Here is a 17,633-nt window from a genome sequence, read left to right as displayed (position 1 = left end):
GCAAATTCTAGAATGGTTCCTTGAACACAGACTTATCCTTCTTGTGACTTGGACGTCGGCAGGACAAAAAAATTCAAACGTATATCTTCACCGCCACGATTACTAAGTAATTTCACACGATAACAGGTTTAGATGGTGCAACAGTCAGCATGGTGCAACATTAAATATCACTGCGAGGAGAAGAAATATCATAACTTTGGCGTAATACATCAACATACAGTGCATTGTTGGTAACTAACAACCTACAGAAAGATAACAGTAGGTATCTGAAGATGCGTTAAACTACCCAGTTCCGCCTACACATTGATCAATTTTTTTCATTAAAGTTTTGGGTTTTAGTCAAGAATATACGTAATGCTCGATGAAACTAGTTTGTTTATAAGTATGATTCTTTAATTTGTGAAAACGATCTGAAGACATAAAATGTGACTTACATGAAAAATATAGGAGAGGAAGCCAAAGTTACAAGAATATTTTATTTTTTATTTTATATTCTGCAATGTGACATTAGGACACTGTAATTGATACGATAGTTTTCCTAATCGTTGAGCTTCATTTCGTGAAGACACATTGCTCTAGAATTTCTGAGGCGTGGACTAAAATTTTTAGTACTGATGAAGCGTTGTCACAGTTACAAACGCCGCAAAATGGTGTAAGAGAAATAGGACTACACTCAAAAGTCAGTCTTTTTTGCAGCCGTTAGAGTAGTAGCAGTAATTCATTTCAACAAAGGCAAGAGAGTTAAGCGACACTGAACACTTCCAAGAAATCTACCGGCATCCAGAGTGTGGACAAAAAAACGGTAAATCAGTTTGGCCGGATAACAGTTTGGGGCTACACGGGTCCAAAAATTTTGGAAATTTGGGACCAAACTGCTGAGGTCATCGGTCCCTAGGCTTACTCACTACTTATTCTTTCTAACTTACACTAACTTACGCTAAGGACAACAGAAACACATACATACAAACACACACACACACACACACACACACACACGCACACACACACACACACACACACACATGTCCTGGGGAGGACTCGAAACTGTGACGGAGGGGGGGGGGGGGGGGTTAGCCGCGCGAACCGTGGCAAGGCGCCTTAGACCGAACGGCTACCCCGCGCGGCCTACACGGGTTCAGCACACGCTTAGATGGTATAAAAAAACGAACCATACATTCTTATCTATCATAGTTTACGTAATACCTTCATGTACGGTGTTTCAAAGCTTAATGCCTTATTATCATGTTCATATTTCGCCTGTCTTCGATGCTTCTTTGAGAGTTAGTCTAGTCATTCTTGTTGCTCCCGATGTGATGGTGGTGATGGTTTGGTGAGAATCGTCGTTTTCATTGGTAGACGAAAATACATATTCAGTTGCATCGCTGTAGTAATTCATTCTTGTCAAATAGATCCCGTGCTGACCTGTGTTTCAAGCCGACAGTTGTTAATCTGCCTATTGATTCGCCCCTCGCCTGGATAATCTTCCTTTCTGGAAAACCACATGTCTACGCGTTTTAGTTTACGGGCAGCTCACATATTTATCTTAACTGCCATGACGTTGTTTGCCGCTCGACGATAAATCACAGGATGACATATCTCGTTTCTTGTCCGAACGTTTTCATCGCGCCGGGTTCCCAGAAAAGAATAGCCGGTCAAGGAGCTTGATCGATTACGCTGACGATTTTCTCGTAACAAGTAACGCCACAATGAAAAGTGCGGCAGTAAAGCTTTTACGATCGAGGCTCGGTCGATCCGATTATATGGATTGCCTGTTTATTAAGTAAACGCTTTCGTTTCAGATTCCAACTTGTCTGCTAATATACTAATGTCCACATGAACGCTCTCAAAATAACAGAGATGAGTTCCGTAAAACATGTCACAGAATTCCCTGAGGTAAAAGCTCTATAACAATTAAATGGTTAAAGTTACTTAATTATTTTTCAGAGAAGTAACAGACCCACATGAATTTAAACCTACTAGCTGTCACTGTTAATAGCATACAGTATTATTTTAAAGTTTAAAGCACTTTTGCGAGAATAGTCCAAGAGTGTTATTTCTTCCCTGCTTAAGAGTAGATTACCTATTATTTCGTGGAAAAATTATAGAAACACACATACACAGACACAGGCATACACTGTACAAAGCTGAGTATGTCTCGCGTAATTTGCAATAAGAAATTATTTTCGCAACTCAAAGAGCACGTACGTGGTTAGACGGATTTCATTAGAGCATACTGGTCTCTCATTCGGGAGGACGACGGTTCAAACCCTTGACCGACCACCTGATTCAGATTTTCCCTGATCTCCCTAAATCGCTTCAGGCAAATACCGGGATGGTTCCTCTGAAAGGGTACGGCCGGATTCCTTCCACATCCTTCTCTAATCCGGTGAGACCGATGACCTCGTTGTTTGATCTCCTCCCCCTAATAAACCAACCAACCAAGGTGGGAAGACAACTTCAAGTGAGAGGCTAACTACATGTTCACCAGTATGTCTGAGAACAATCGTATCCGTCAATCGAAGAAGTTTAATGATAAAGAAATCTCAATGTTTACGAGTCAGATAAGGTATTCAAACAGATAATATGCACGAAGATAAGTCCTTGCCTCATAAGAGGAAAGGCGATTACTGATCACTCGGCGGCACTTTCATAAAAATGTTAAACTGTCAATGATATGCGGGTGGTTCAGTTCAACGAAAGTGGCGACGTCTACAGACAATGGAGAAAAGTCATCTCCTTAATGTGGTATCAAATGTTCAAATGTGTGTGAATTCCTAAGGGATCAAACTGCTGAGGTCATCGGTCCCTAGACTTATACACTTCTTTAAAATAATCTAAACTAACTGATGCTAGGAACAACACACACACACACACACACACACACACACACACACACACACCCACGCCCGAGGAAGGACTCGAATCTGCGGAAGGAGGAGCCGCGAAATCCATGGCATTGGGCCTAGAACCGCGCGGTCAGTCCGCGCGGCTAATGTGTATCCATTTCCTTTAACTAGTCATCACGAACGAGACAATACGGCGGTTTATGCTTATCGCTTATCAGATTTTGGAAGGTAATTATCATTTATGCAGCCAACGTGGGATCATTTATGACGGTGATGAAATAGAATAGAACACTCATCCATCATATTAACGGATCTACTTCACTTTTAAAGGTTCTTACAAGTATGACGTCATAGGTGATACTATGTAAGTCTCTGATGTGCATTTCCATGTAAAGACATTGTAAGCAACGACATTTGTGTAAATATGCATTATGCTGTTAAGCAGTACTAGCTGACCATGACATTATTACACTTGGTCTCTTGTGGCCGTTATCGGAAACAAGTGTGACGTTACAGTAAACAACCACAGTGGTGATTCAGGAAAACGCATCATATTGTGAAGGATTTCAAGACAGTTGTGCATGTAGTATCAATTGACTCAGGGCTCCTCTTGGAATATTTCGATAGCCGATAACTATAAGCCGACTGAAGCATCTTTACTCCCAGGTACAATAATACTGTGAGCCACTAGTACTTGTCTTGTTATTTGTAGTCATACAAGGAATGCCTGGAGTTTATCCTAATCTCATCTGGTGGGTGACATAAAGAAAAGCTCTACTAGCAGCAGTAGTGACTGAAATTATGTTGTCAATACAATTCTGATATAATACGATGTATAAAACGTGTTACAACATATTACTGTTGATAAATGAAAAAACGGAAAAGTAGTTGAAAGCAATGAGGTTTATTTCATCTCATGACATATTGCGTAATATTCATAGGTTCACAATCGAGCAAATTACATTATTGCTAGTTACTATCATGCTGGCCTTGTGAACGATTTCAATGGCAACACGTGGAACTATTTGGAAGCAGGAGACAAAAGAAACCCATAACAGAATCCGAAACAATACTGGCTGGGGTTTGAATACTCATGTCGTTTTAGCAACAACCAATAAAGAATTCCAGTGGGCATATTCTGCTTTTAAATTTCTTGAGCAGTTAGCCCTAGATTGCTAAATTCTCATAAAATTTATGACTGCAGTGGGTTATGAAACGGGATATTCTGAACTTAATTTGGTATGTAACTTACCATTGGAGATCTAATAATTGTAATTAACTAACGCATAACCTATAAATTATGACTTCCTTTGAAATAGATTTGGGGTAGTACAATTTGCGGTGGTTTGGTAGCAATGTAACATTTCCACCCTTTTACGGTTCTACTGTTAAGATGCTTCGCTTTACAAACAGCGGTGATAGTGGGATTGTGTACTGGAGAAATAAGGCGCTCAAATATTTTGTGTTATAAGGATTACACCACTTTGTATATAATAACATTGAATTGAACTGAACTGTTCATGGACGTTATAATTTACTTTAGGTTATGTGTGTGTGTGAAAGGCGGGGCGGGGGTGGGGAAGTGGAGGCAAAACAGTGGCGCTAAGGTCGCTCATTCCTAAGCTACCGATAATATGACTACAGTGTTATCACTCTTACTAATAATCTGCTGTATTGTTTTGTTCATGTTCGTGTACATTCAGTTTTCTCATTGAATGGACTACAGACAAAAATCAAATCTTTCTGTAACTGTTACTGCGTACGTCAAGTTAATATATATATATATATATATATATATATATATATATATAATTGAGATACGGCAGTTTCGTAAGTCAATACTGAAGCATAGTTCTGTATTACGTTTGTCTTTATTTTCGAGTGTGCCGTATGTGCCAATACCTTATTGTATGAGGGATAAATCCGAATACCACCGACCATATTTCGGAGTTGTTTAGCGGTATTTCCTGATTATCCACCGTCCCCGGCACCTCGTTACATTGTTTGGTTTCTTGCTTTGTATCGATATTGCTCTGAAAATGGCCCACAACAGTGCTGTGTGTGTAGTTTGGAAACGCACTGTTTCGTTCGGTCATGGTACTCGCTCGCGGCAACAGAACGACCGCTTTACTCTTTGCTTACAGGTTTGCATACAGTAACGTTCCGTTCTGTCTCTGGTTTGTTTTTCAGTTAGTGCTAGTTATACGTCAACAGCGATAAACAGAATTATGAATAGATTCACTGACGAAACGTTGGTAATTTGAACTTCGCATATGCGTTCACTGGGTGCAATACGAGATAGCTACAACGACCCATACTGAACTGTTGCGGCAGCGACGGTTGCCACGCGACGGTACTATCGCATCTAAGGGTTGTTGCACTACTCTGTATTTTGTGTTGTTAATATTAGTGGCAGCATACTACAGGAGTTTTCACTGTTGCAAAGGCATTTACACAGAAACAAAGGTGATTTAGTTAACAAAGTAAATAAGTCATAACTACATTATTACCCTGGAACGAGTCACCCGACAAAATGTGTCTCTTATACCAAAATAAACAGAAAATAACCCTGAACGATGTTCGATTTTTTGTCGTTGAAGTTCGACTTCACCCTGTAATGTACCGTCGTTGGTTGTTGTAACTAGTGACGTTAACTTCTTCAACTTAATGAATAAATTTTGAGACTGCTGCGCCTAAAATATGTGACTTTGTGTTTGAAGTCATAGGAGCAAAAAATAACTTTCGACGTTCAAAATCTGTTTATATCCTGTCGTGTACATTATTACATTATTTCTCGAGTCAACATCTCTTTTTCTGAACACATACTAATTGCGGAGGGGTGAATGAGGTACCAGTAGAAAGACGCTTTAACCGCCTTCTGACACTGCGTACCGATTTTGCGCGAAAACTTACTATTTGTGAAAAATTTTAACAAGAAAGAGACTTTTAAGTATCATAGGCGAAAGGGCATCATGCATCCCCAGCTTTATACATATATTTTACGAAGCAAAAATATTAATCACGAATAAGAGACTCCCTTTTGATATTAACTTTACAAATGTCACTTACTTATTCAACTGGATAATTTGTATACAGCGTTGTCACAGTGCGGTAGTCCATTATCTTTGCCCATCTTAGAAGGCGACTTTTATGAACGAATATACTTTCCGACACGAGAAATACGTTCGTGATTGTCACCTTGAATTGTGATTTACCTGATGCAACTGAGGCCTAACGTACTTCCTGCAACTGAAAGTGTTTGTCGAATTTTAGTTATAGGTTATGAGGCCCTACTGAAAGTGCCTGATCTCGACCGGCACAAACATTCCGAATGCAAAACACATTTTTGGACACGTGAAAACGTATATACAAAGATGTATCATAAATTCATGATTATTATCGCACGTCGTTCCGTTCATCTTTAAAGATGGTTTCTCTTGATTCCCACAACTGTCCTTATCCCAACGACTACACTTATGGCAAATACTGTCATTATTTAACACTATAAAAGTGTGAAAGTTTCGCAAGGGTCTCCTAATTTGAAACGAATGCATAAACGCTTGTTAAAATATATACAGCTTTATACCTTTAACTCATCTACATCTACATCCATACTCTGCAAGCCACCTGACGGTGTGTGGCGGAGGGTACCTTGAGTACCTCTATCGGTTCTCCCTTCTATTCCAGTCTCGTATTGTTCGTGGAAAGAAGGATTGTCGGTATGCCTCTGTGTGGGCTCTAATCGCTCTGATTTTATCCTCATGGTCTCTTCGCGAGATATACGTAGGAGGGAGCAATACACTGCTTGACTCCTCGGTGAAGGTATGTTCTCGAAACCTCAACAAAAGCCCGTACCGAGCTACTGAGCGTCTCTCCTGCAGAGTCTTCCACTGGGGTTTATCTATCATCTCCGTAACGCTTTCGCGATTACTAAATGATCCTGTAACGAAGCGCGCTACTCTCCGTTGGATCTTCTCTCTCTCTTCTATCAACCCTATCTGGTACGGATCCCACACTGCTGAGCAGTATTCAAGCAGTGGGCGAACAATCGTACTGTAACCTACTTCCTTTGTTTTCGGATTGCATTTCCTTAGGATTCTTCCAATGAATCTCAGTCTGGCATCTGCTTTACCGACGATCAACTTTATATGAGCATTCCATTTTAAATAACTCATAATGCGTACTCCCAGATAATTTATGGTATTAACTGCTTCCAGTTGCTGACCTGCTATTTTGTAGCTAAATGATAAAGGATCTATCTTTCTGTGTATTCGCAGCACATTACACTTGTCTACATTGAGATTCAATTGCCATTCCCTGCACCATGCTTCAATTCGCTGCAGATCCTCCTGCATATCAGTACAATTTTCCATTGTTACAACCTCTCGATATACTACAGCATCATCTGCAAAAAGCCTCAGTGAACTTCCGATGTCATCCACCAGGTCATTTATGTATATTGTGAATAGCAACGGCCCTATGACACTCCCCTGCGGCACACCTGAAATCACTCTTACTTCGGAAGACTTCTCTCCATTGAGAATGACATGCTGCGTTCTGTTATCTAGGAACTCCTCAATCCAATCACACAATTGGTCTGATAGTCCATATGCTCTTACTTTGTTCATTAAACGACTGTGGGGAACTGTATCGAACGCCTTGCGGAAGTCAAGAAACACGGCATCTACCTGTGAACCCGTGTCTATGGCCATCTGAGTCTCGTGGACGAATAGCGCGAGCTGGGTTTCACATGACCGTCTTTTTCGAAACCCATGCTGATTCCTACAGAGTAGATTTCTAGTCTCCAGAAAAGTCATTATACTCGAATACAATACGTGTTCCAAAATTCTACAACTGATCGACGTTAGAGATATAGGTCTATAGTTCTGCACATCTGTTCGACGTCCCTTCTTGAAAACGGGGATGACCTGTGCCCTTTTCCAATCCTTTGGAACGATACGCTCTTCTAGAGACCTACGGTACACAGCTGCAAGAAGGGCGGGGGGGGGGGGGGGGGGCCAAGTTCCTTCGCGTACTCTGTGTAAAATTGAACTGGTATCCCATCAGGTCCAGAGGCCTTTCCTCCTTTGAGCGATTTTAATTGTTTCTCTATCCCTCTGTCGTCTATTTCGATATCTACCATTTTGTCATCTGTGCGACAATCTAGAGAAGGAACTACAGTGCAATCTTCCTCTGTGAAACAACTTTCGAAAAAGACATTTAGTATTTCGGCCTTTAGTCTGTCATCCACTATTTCAGTACCATTTTGGTCACAGAGTGTCTGGACATTTTGTTTTGATCCACCTACCGCTTTGACATAAGACCAAAATTTCTTAGGATTTTCTGCCAAGTCAGTACATAGAACTTTATTTTCGAATTCATTGAACGCCTCTCGCATAGACCTCCTCACACTACATTTCGCTTCGCGTAATTTTTGTTTGTCTGCAAGGCTTTGGCTATGTTTATGTTTGCTGTGAAGTTCCCTTTGCTTCCGCAGCAGTTTTCTAACTTGGTTGTTGTACCACGGTGGCTCTTTTCCATCTCTTACGATCTTGCTTGGCACATACTCATCTAACGCATAATGTACGACGGTTTTGAACTTTGTCCACTGATCCTCAACACTATCTGTACTTGAGACATAACTTTTGTGTTGAGCCAACAGGTACTCTGAAATCTGCTTTTTGTCACTTTTTCTAAACAGAAAAATCTTCCTACCCTTTTTAATATTCCTATTTGCGGCTGAAATCATCGATGCCGTAACCGCTTTATGACCGCTGATTCCCTGTTCTGCGTTAACTTTTTCAAATAGTTCGGGTCTGTTTGTCACCAGAAGGTCTAATATGTTATCGCCACGAGTCGGTTCTCAGTTTAAATGCTCAAGGTAATTTTCAGATAAAGCACTTAAAAAAATTTCACTGGATTCTTTGTCCCTGCCACCCGTTATGAACGTTTGAGTCTCCCAGTCTATATCCGGCAAATTAAAATCTCCACCCAGAACTATAACATGGTGGGGAAATCTACTCGAAATATTTTCCAAATTATCCTTCAGGTGCTCAGCCACAACAGCTGCTGAGCCAGGGGGCCTATAGAGACATCCAATTACCATGTCTGAGCCTGCTTTAACCGTGACCTTCACCCAAATCATTTCACATTTCGGATCTCCGTCAATTTCCTTCGATACTATTGCACTTCTTATCGCTATAAACACGCCTCCCCCTTCACTGTCCAGCCTGTCTCTGCGGTATACATTCCAATCTGAGTTTAGGATTTCATTACTGTTTACGTCTGGTTTCAGCCAACTTTCTGTCCCTAGTACTATATGGGCGTTGTGACCGTTTATTAATGAGAGCAGTTCTGGGACCTTTCTGTAGACGCTCCTGCAGTTTACTATTAGCACATCAATATTGTTATTCCCTGTTGCATTTTGCCTACTCCTACCTTGCCGCGTCTCAGGAGGCGTCTTGTTGGGCCTAGGGAGGGGATTCTCTAACCTAAAAAACCCCCATGTGCACTCCACACGTACTCCGCTACCCTTGTAGCCGCTTCCGGCGTGTAGTGCACGCCTGACCTATTCAGGGGGACCCTACATTTCTCCACCCGATAGCGGAGGTCGAGAGTCTGAGGAAGGCTATAGCAAATATAAACGCACTAATCCGTACAGGTATCGATAAAGAAATGAAGTACATCTATAAACCACGAAAATAAATAGGTGTCAGTAATAGAAAGTAAATCTGAAAATCAACGATAGGAATTCCAGACTCACAGCGGTCTCAAGCAATTGTGTTACGAACTTGTAACCGTGAATCTACTACGTGTTGCTTAAAACTTTCCGACGGCTTAGTCCTAGGAACTATTCTCCACCGAAAGTCCGATATCGTTGTGAAATCCCAATATTGTTTAATCGACGCAGTTTATTGACATCTTCAGGTGCGAGGAACATACTGCTCAACTACGGCTGCAGCTGATGTTGGAATGTTGTGCCTAAAAAATAGTTGCGGATTTCAAAACGAATAGGACGTTTCTTCCGAGAACTATTTCTACAGCTAGGCCGTCGGCAGAAACTTTAAAGGGAATTGTCCCTGAATGTGCTGCGTTTTTAACATTACTTTCCCCCTCACAGTATTAATGATCTACGAAGCAGAGGTAGCTCAGAATTGATAACAACTGATGTTATTATTGAAAGCGTTTCTGAGAAAATTAGGTAGACATCTATTATACTATGATGTTGATACCAATACTTATAAAAGACTAATAATCAAATCACTGTTTAACTGAGCTATCATTTTCAGTGCTAGCATTGACTACACAGCTTAGAAAAGCAGACAGGCTACAGATAACATCAAGGTAACTGTGTTATGGCTTCAGTTTCCTCTTCCGACGCTAATCTGTGAAAATGTACAACATTTATTTTACTATGAGAAATATATTTAAAACTTCAGATCAATAATCACACACATTACCACTATATTTCCGAATTTTCTGAAAATAGCGGGCAAGGGAGGTACAAATGGTCATTCTAATTATATGTGCAAGTTTTGGTGAATTTAACTTCAGTCATCCAGGAGAAAAGTGTACCAGAATGATTAAAATTCACGTTTTTTGTAAATCGCAAAAGATGGCTCAAATGGTTCAAATGGCTCTGAGCACTATGGGACTTAACATCTGTGGTCATCAGTCCGCAAAAGATGTTTTACGAACTTATTCGCTTATCAATAAGCAGTTTTAGAACATTCCAGCTGCATATTTCTGTTGCTCATCTGTTTCCTTATCCTCCATATTCTTGCACTACATTATTTTATTTATCCTATCCAACTCGTTATCAGCTTCTTCAGCTCTCTCCTCTTCAGTTACTCGCAACCCATCACTAACAGTTAGAACTTAAACCATATTCCTTCCAATCTAGATATCTAACTTTGTCACAGATTGAATCTTAGAAATATTGTCAGCCCGACAAATACTCTGCAGTTTTCGGTCTTCGCTCACCTACGCAGCGTCACGCGGGGTAGCGGCGTGGTCTGGGCGCCGTGTCACGGCCCGTGCGGCTTCCCCCGTCGAAGGTTCGAGTCCTCCCTCGGGTGTGGGTGTGTGTGGTGTCCATAGTGTAAGTTAGATTAAGTAGTGTGTAGGCTTAGTAACCGATGACCTCTACAGTTTGGTCCCGTAAGACCTTACCACAAATTTCCAATTTCACCTACACAGCCGTTCAAGCTTCCGTGGGGTTTCTGAGAGACTGTGGAGGTATTCCACAGAAGACCTGTAATTTCCAGATCACTTTATTTGCACTTAATTGCCTCCTTAACAGCAAGGATTACCTGTGAGTGTGTTGTGTGCCTGTACACGCAATTTCTATAGGTGACTGTTGAACCAAAATGTGTGTATATTCATGTTGCTTTGAATTGATTGCCTCGAAACCTCCTTTTTGTGTCAGATGTCTTTATTATCGATATTTCTTTCATAGAAAACATGTACACTGAAATAGAATAACACAGAAGTAACTACGAAGCACACGTCTTTCAAATGCAAGAAATAAATATATAATAAGATCTTTGGTTGAAGCTAAGTCACAGTCTTCTGTTTACACTTGGCCTTAGATTCCGGTAGTCAGAGCCTTCTAGATTGCACCTGTATTTACGATCCACATCCAAAAGCTAAAAAATTCAAGGAAAAGACGAGTACATCACGTACCCTGGCACATTTTAAAAGACAGAGGGATGTGCAGCCTGTGCAACATTACATTCAAACTAAATTGCGAAAAAACGGGAAATGAAAACTCCATAAACTATACGTTTTTGTAATCGGCGTAAAATGTTCTTTTCGTATTTTTAGTCATTTTCCACGAGCAGGTCCCCTTAAACAACAAATCCTATCCTGCATGGGCAGGAGATGTTGAAAGAAGTGAATGCGTTTGATAAACTTCGCAAAAATAATAGCAGACTGTTGTGGGCTGTAGTAACAGCTCAGTCGCACCTCAAGATGTCGGTCAGTGGCGCTGAGAAACTATTGCGGCACTTTAATAACGATATCCGACGTTTCACCCGAGAACTATTTCTACTACAGGAACCTACTATTTGACTTGAAAGGCTAACATGACCTTCTGTCGTGGTTGGGAGCTGTAGTAGAACAGTCGAATTCTCTCGCTATAACGACGTCCCTTGTGTAAAACGAACTTCAGAGGCATTACCGCCGAGGCTGATGAAGGGGCCAGTTGCGAATTAGGAAGGCGGCTTGTGAGGGCTGAGATAACTTGACCCGCTAGGGGGCCAACTATGTGGGCAGCGGCGGCCTCTCAGCAGAGGTTCCCCACGTCTGAGAGGCTTCCCCGCAGCCGCACAGTGGGCCTTTGTGCGCATACAAATTAAGGCCGAATGCGAGCGACAATGGCGGAGCTGTGCATCTCCCTGGTTTCACTCGTTGTAGCTCCTAACTAATCCGCGAACGCTGCAGTACATAGGACAAGTTTGTAATCCGCCAGCGCAACTCGGCACCGCCGTAGGTTAGTTGACGGAGCAGCTCGGAATGCGCCTCAAGCCCCCAAGTAGCGTCAGTTAGGCAGTTGAATCGAGATTCGAAGGGAAATTCTCCCGGCACCATGGTTGTACCGCTGCGTTAGCTGCCTTGATGCTTCAGATACTGACCAACTTGTTCTTCGGCAACTGGCGTCGACAGCGATGTAGGCGCAAGACTAGAGGCACCTGCATTCACAATGGTGTATCTGGAGCACGGCAACCGGGTGCGTACCGTGAGAGTGTGGTCTTGTGACAGGCGAAAACAATGAGGAATGGCAAAAAAAAGAGGGGAAGAGGAGCGACGAAGCGGGATGGGAAAGAAGAAGAAGAAGAAGAAGAAGAAGAAGAAGGTAATGAATTTGAGGCCAAACAACGGGAAGGGGACGTAGATTTTGTAACCGTTTTCTTTGTTTTTGGTTTTTTATACTGGTCTCCTTAACTTTCGTGTGTGTATATATTGCAATGTGAACAATGCAAGTGGCGTGCTTACGTAAACGCTATCTGGTAAAAAGAATCGCCAAAGCCATATGAAGCAGTGTAATTGTGTTCCAATTAACTTTTACTAGAATGAATTAGAAAACTTAAAACTCTATACTAAAGAAGCTATCATGTGAAATTTTGTATTGTGCGGTGAAGTGAACAGTGCTACAATGCATTATGTCACAGGACGTGTCCTGCAATTCTAATGCACAAAGCTAACTAAGAAAAAATCCTGGATTAAATTCCATATCGAATTTTGAAAGAATAAATGTCAAAAATTCTTGTGTTCAAATACCCTGCAAATATAAGTACCGAAAGCAAAATTCCGAACGTTAAATCACACACACGCTAACATGCAAGAACATTCCAGGAGTAAGAATGAATGTCTGATAAAATAATGAGACCTGAAATCAACTTCTACTTAACTGACATTGGTAACAGTTTTGAAATGCAATGCTTGAGTGTAAATAATCTTATTGTCTTATCAATGATGTTAAACTGGCCCTAACGACCTCTAGTAACTTACCGTGTGGCAACGGAAACTATGTATTGTACGAAAGTTGTGACTGTTAAAATGTTGCGCAGAAGCAAATCAGCTAAAGAAAAGCTTGCCCAACTGCACAGCAAGGAAAAGTAGCTAGGCCAAGCACGTCCTATTTGAAGCATTAAGTAACTGTGTGCAATGCGGTGACAGATGTTTACAAAATAAATTTTGTGTTAGGGGATGTGAAAGAATTGAACTTAGTGAATGATGTAGAAGAGACTAGCATTTAGGAACGGTATTATGAAACTCACCTTTATTACAACAAACTATGCAAAATTCACTTCTTATAAAAAATATAACTCCCCCATGTAATTCGCTAATGAAATGGTAAAAGACTTGTGGACCTATGAGTCCAAGCCATTTTGCTTAATCTTGTCTCGGCAATCGAACTAAACGACCTGAATCAATAAAGAAATATCACATCGAATATTTACCTTTCTCAACGTAATCATGAATTACGCTTGCGCTAGCAATGCTATGAAAACATTACCTGAGTATCTTCACACTCTTAAAATCAATCTTTACAAAACCATATTTGCGAAAATCGATATCCAAAGCGTTTCCATCTCTGTGTTCTGCCTGTTGTTCCTAATCCGCTCAGCAGCGTGACAAACACCAGACTCTCTCACTTAATACTCTCGAATGCTACACAGGCAACGACAATACTAATGGCAGCAAAAGATCGTATTGCCTGTACTCAGAATCTCTGGACTATTAAAGACGTATGCCCGAAAAATATCCAGTGTATATGTATGAAGTGTGATTCATCGAATGAAAAGAGAACTCACATCAAAGTCATCGAATACAAAAAAACTAGAAATCTTATAATTTAAGATGTTGAGGGCAGTATTTCCGAAAGACATACCTCCCACTGATACTGATACACAGACGTTTCTTTCTTGTCTTGTCGTGTCGTGTCGCTCTCGTTATGTTCAGGGTGAGCCAACGCATCGAAAACGTGAAGATTGTATTTTGCGAGTGTTGTTTTATTTGTTACGTCTTTCCATTGATCAGCAATCAAACAACGAAAATGGGACCGCGGTACCGTTGTAGCCAAAGCAATTTTGGACTCTTTGTTTTTCATACTTTAAATTATATCATATAAAAAATCTCAATAAAAACGAAGATTGGTGATGTTGGCGGAGGGGGGTGGGGGAGCCATGGCGAATATTTCTCTGGGCTCCAGTTACCCTAGCTGCGCCATTGCATTTATACCTACATTTACCTGCATTTTTCACTTCGCAAGCCTCTATACGGTTAGTCTACCAGTGTCATTATCAAACTTTCTGTTCCCAGATGCTGCGCGACTGTCGGCATGCCTTCATAGAAGTCCGAACAGTTGCTGGAATTAGATGTATCTGAGGGGGAGTTGAATGTTCCTTGATCTACCTTGGAAGAGCTTCTCTAGTAATTTTAAGAGTAAACAATTTTATGATGCTCTGTTAAGCAAACCTGTGACTGGAATGAAATTTATCACGGTGACATCCTCACATAATATACCACGACATATTAGAGTAAAAAATCTATTTTTAATTAAATTACAAAACCATCAGTGTTGGACAGAAGTTTGTTTTTATGTAAATGGCAACCAGTTTAGGACTTAAGTCCGTTATCAGTCCACGCACGTAAGTTCTACTATAAAAGCATAAAGTGTGTACGCCAGCCTCGTTGCTTGTATGAGTGGCCATCGTACACATATTATGGTGTTACGGTAGGACTTATGTGGGTGGCTTATATGAGTGGCCAACGTATACGCATTGTGGTGTTATGGTAGGATGTGTGTGGGTGGCCAGATAATGGATTCAGGTCCGGAACTAGTCGATATTCAAATAAAAACAGACTTCTGTGTGCAACTTTGACCGCTTTGTAATTTAGTTGTATTCTAGTAAGTTATGCCTACCACCACCCAGCATATTGGAAGTGAATAAACTCTATTTTTACACCCGTCTCTGACGACCTCGATGTAGACTGTAAGTTAATCCCTAATCTTCCTCCTTCTTCTATCTTTAGACGATTATTCCATCAGCTTTGTTAGGAGCAGTTGACTGTTGTGATTCAACGCGCAGTAGAATGCGATGGGGTTACTTCTCTCCTAGGCTAAAAGTGGAATTCAAGCTCAAAAGAGATCTGACTCAAAATAGTTTTGTAGTCCTCATTCCACCTCTCTTGCCGTTGCTAGCCACTCTCAAAGAAGAAAGCCCTTTACTGATAAGGGGGATGGACAATCGTTCGGAGTCCTTCAGCCAACAATGGCACACGACATCCGTTCTTTGTCGCCAAACACGACTGATCGATCTGATGTTGGATTACACTGAAATTTACAGCTGGATGAAAATCAGTGATATGGGAAAATAATTTGATTTCGTGCAAATTCTCTTCTCTTCTAAGTAAAAATAAAAATATTGAAATAAAAAACGGTCAAATGTTTTGTGAAGTCATTGCTCTAAAATAAAATATATAAAAAAGAAACATTTGACGCACCGTTAAATGATACATGAAACTATGTACAGCAAAAGAAGTGCTGATTGAGAATGCAGATTCTCTTTCTTGATATATGAAATGTGCCGTATTGAAACATCTTTGAGGCTGAAAAATGCTTGGCACTTTTTTACGCCTTCGGCACAGATTATCGAAGTTTAAGGCCACAAAGCAGGAGACTATTCGGTATATATAATCCACTAGGTATATATCCTCTAGTACTCTATAAAATTCTACGATTCTGAGGTAAACATTAATCTTTTAATTCTGAATCGAATTCATTTCATGTACATGATTTCGAGCATCATTCAAAGACACATCAACTGTTTTTCTAATTTGTTTCATTTTTTGCTTTTAGACAAATCATGTCACAAAACATTTGGCCATTATTTTGTAAACTATTCTTTTATTATACACTCCTGGAAATGGAAAAAAGAACACATTGACACCGGTGTGTCAGACCCACCATACTGGCTCCGGACACTGCGAGAGGGCTGTACAAGCAATGATCACACGCACGGCACAGCGGACACACCAGGAACCGCGGTGTTGGCCGTCGAATGGCGCTAGCTGCGCAGCATTTGTGCACCGCCGCCGTCAGTGTCAGCCAGTTTGCCGTGGCATACGGAGCTCCATCGCAGTCTTTAACACTGGTAGCATGCCGCGACAGCGTGGACGTGAACCGTATGTGCAGCTGACGGACTTTGAGCGAGGGCGTATAGTGGGCATGCGGGAGGCCGGATGGACGTACCGCCGAATTGCTCAACACGTGGGGCGTGAGGTCTCCACAGTACATCGATGTTGTCGCCAGTGGTCGGCGACGCACGGATGCACGCCAAGACCGTAGGATCCTACGCAGTGCCGTAGGGGACCGCACCGCCACTTCCCAGCAAATTAGGGACACTGTTGCTCCTGGGGTATCGGCGAGGACCATTCGCAACCGTCTCCATGAAGCTGGGCTACGGTCCCGCACACCGTTAGGCTGTCTTCCGCTCACGCCCCAACATCGTGCAGCCCGCCTCCAGTGGTGTCGCGACAGGCGTGAATGGAGGGACGAATGGAGACGTGTCGTCTTCAGCGATGAGAGTCGCTTCTGCCTTGGTGCCAATGATGGTCGTATGCGTGTTTTGCGCCGTGCAGGTGAGCGCCACAATCAGGACTGCATACGACCGAGGCACACAGGGCCAACACGCGGCATCATGGTGTGGGGAGCGATCTCCTACACTGGCCGTACACCACTGGTGATCGTCGAGGGGACACTGAATAGTGCACGGTACATCCAAACCGTCATCGAACCCATCGTTCTACCATTCCTAGACCGGCAAGGGAACTTGCTGTTCCAACAGGACAATGCACGTCCGCATGTATCCCGTGCCACCCAACGTGCTCTAGAAGGTGTAAGTCAACTACCCTGGCCAGCAAGATCTCCGGATCTGTCCCCCATTGAGCATGTTTGGGACTGGATGAAGCGTCGTCTCACGCGGTCTGCACGTCCAGCACGAACGCTGGTCCAACTGAGGCGCCAGGTGGAAATGGCATGGCAAGCCGTTCCAAAGGACTACATCCAGCATCTCTACGATCGTCTCCATGGGAGAATAGCAGCCTGCATTGCTGCGAAAGGTGGATATACACTGTACTAGTGCCGACATTGTGCATGCTCTGTTGCCTGTGTCTATGTGCCTGTGGTTCTGTCAGTGTGATCATGTGATGTATCTGACCCCAGGAATGTGTCAATAAAGTTTCCCCTTCCTGGGACTATGAATTCACGGTGTTCTTATT

At 42.0% G+C, this 17,633-nt stretch overlaps 1 protein-coding gene across 1 annotated transcript in view; it reads right to left on the bottom strand.

Moving 5' to 3' along the window:
- The window catches only part of LOC126188632 (dual specificity calcium/calmodulin-dependent 3',5'-cyclic nucleotide phosphodiesterase 1-like), a 590,211-nt gene that overhangs the window by 489,607 nt on the left and 82,971 nt on the right, over nt 1-17,633 (bottom strand). The gene's annotated exons all lie outside the window — the stretch shown is intronic.

This window comes from Schistocerca cancellata, chromosome 5 (genome assembly GCF_023864275.1).
Source record: "Schistocerca cancellata isolate TAMUIC-IGC-003103 chromosome 5, iqSchCanc2.1, whole genome shotgun sequence".
Classification (NCBI taxonomy): domain Eukaryota; kingdom Metazoa; phylum Arthropoda; class Insecta; order Orthoptera; family Acrididae; genus Schistocerca; species Schistocerca cancellata.
The sequence above is the reverse complement of the archived record's forward strand: the minus strand, read 5'-3'. Positions and strand labels throughout refer to the sequence as shown.